Genomic DNA, 2,500 nt, shown 5'->3' with positions numbered 1-2,500 from the left:
GGAAAACAAGTCGACGTGGCATCACGTGACAATTTGATGTCGTTTCGCTTTCCAGAAAAGATAACACTTTGATATAGTTTGTGCTCCTGTGTGTACAGTTATTCTCGTATTGCGTGAACGGACAGGTATTACATCTATATACATACACATGCCATACAACGGTACCTTATGAGGACTTACGTGACCTGAACTAATTTCAGTTCCGCGTCCGTCGCTCATGGGAATTTCCGACTCCTGGCTTCCACGAGGCAGGGAAGCGACCCATAAATTATTGACAATTGCAATCCGCAACAGTGAAATGGATGCGATATCTACAGTGCACGAAGGAGCTACAGAGCACAGTACACTGCATGGTAGCGCTGTGTGGAGATCCACAGAGCACTGCAACGTGTATATTATAGAGCGCTGTGAGAGCTACATTGTATGCAGGCAACCTTTGGTCTCACACTGTGGAGCGAGCGCCTACAGCGGCCACTTTTATTTTCCTTTGAGGATCGGCGGGTTGTTGAGTGTCCGTGATGCCTCAGTCCCGTTTTCTGCAAGAACAGAGACTCGGACCGGAACAGAACACGTCTTGGTAAGATGTAGTGAAGAGAAGAAAAAGAGAAAGAAGAAGAAGAAAGTATGGATCAGAATCTGAGGAACTGGCGATATCGAGTGTTCATAGGAAACCGTGACATTTATTAATAACAAAATCTAAGTATAATTTTGTGCGTGTATTTTGGTGGTTAGCCATTTACCTTTGCGAGACCAATCGCGGCTGAGCATCAACCGCTCCTCTGAACAAGAGAAAAATCGCCTGATTGCATCTTTGCACCTCGGATGTCTCCCAAACTCCAAGATGCAAAGTTTTCATTCCTTTAATTGTCTTTGGTCCAAATGATAAAGAATGACTTTTCCACATGAGTATCTACATCTTGGCCACGTTTCCTATCCATGAGAAAGCATTTTCGGTGATGTCAGTGAGAAAGTGTTTGGTCCAGCAACCCCCAGTTAGTGGCTAGACAGTTCGCCTCCGTTTGCACAGTTCCCCTGGACTCCCTTAGCAAGTGGTGAGGGCGGCCGTCTCGATCTCAAGAGTAGGCTCATCCTGACATCAGTAAACGTTAAATCACTTCTCTTAATTCGATCTGATTTCATTTTGAACCACTTGAAACGTCCATGTACCATCTGCGTAATTTAAGAAAAAAAATGAAGATCACACATCAGCAAAAACTGGTAAGTAAAGTTTATTTTACGAACTAATCGTAAAGACAAAAACCCCCTTGGCTGTGCCAAGCTTGACATCCCTCACTGTGTGGAAGTGTTTTTGTTTGTTTGTTTTTTTGGTACAACGATTATGATTACACAGATATGCTCTTATGTATTGTATTCTCCACATATTCTTCATTTTGTTTATACCAGTTTATTCTATTTTTTAATATTTATTTTAATTAATTAATTATTTTTCTTAGAATGGTAAACTTATAGCACCGACTCGAATGACTCTGAGTATTCAGTCTGGGTTGCCCCTTGTGGCATGTGTGTCAGGCTTCGCGATTATTCTACTGCATCGGCCTCAGCTCTCCTGTCTTCGTTACTAGTGTCTTTGTTCATTACCTAAAATGAACCGAAAACTTCAGCCTCTTTTTACTCAGTTTTCAAAAGCTTAGTGGCGTTATACGAATCATATCGAGTGTCGGTGTGAAGTTTCGGTTAAATTTAGCACCGTAGCGCTAGCAGTGTCGTTTGTTGTGATAGAAGAAAAGGAAATGTAAGAGAAAAAAAGAGGATAATAATGATAATAAGAGGGAGGGGAGAGGGGAGGGGGAGAAGGGAGAGGGGGGGAGAGGGGAGGGGGGAGGGAGGGAGGAGGGAGGAAGGAGAGAGGAGGAGGAGAGGGGAGGAGAGAGGAGAGGGAGGAGAGAGAGGGAGGGAGAGAGGGAGGAGGAGAGAGGAGAGGAGAAGAGGGAGAGAGGAGGAGAGAGAGAGAGAGGAGAGAGAGAGAGGAGAGGAGAGAGGAGGAGGAGGAGGAGAGGAAGAGGAAGAGGAGAGAGGAGGAGAGAGGGAGAGAGGAAGAGGAGAGAGGAGGAAAGGAAGGGGAGAGGAAGAGGAGGAGGAGGAGGGAGGAGGAGGAGGAGGAGGAGGAGGAGGAGGAGGAGGAGGAGGAGGAGGAGGAGGAGGAGGAGGATAGGAAGAATAAAAACAAGGAAATGTAGCATCAGGCATAAGAGCACAAGTGTTCGTGTGTCATTTCTATCTTTAGGAGAGAAAAAAATGTATCTGATTGGTGAATGGAAAATAAAATCTAGTAGTCACCGAAAAAAAATATTTCAGGAGTCTTTGCAGATATATGGCATTATTAATGTGTAAAACGGTTACCCGAATTCCTTCATTACAAGACTTACATGTTAAAAATTGTCTTATAGTTTCTGCGTATACATGGTCACTGTATTTACAATAACTAATTATGCTATAATATTAATACATATATATATTTACATTACTCAGTCGGGCTGTC

The sequence above is a fragment of the Penaeus monodon genome, chromosome 43 (assembly GCF_015228065.2).
Source record: "Penaeus monodon isolate SGIC_2016 chromosome 43, NSTDA_Pmon_1, whole genome shotgun sequence".
Taxonomy (NCBI): domain Eukaryota; kingdom Metazoa; phylum Arthropoda; class Malacostraca; order Decapoda; family Penaeidae; genus Penaeus; species Penaeus monodon.
The sequence above is the reverse complement of the archived record's forward strand: the minus strand, read 5'-3'. Positions refer to the sequence as shown.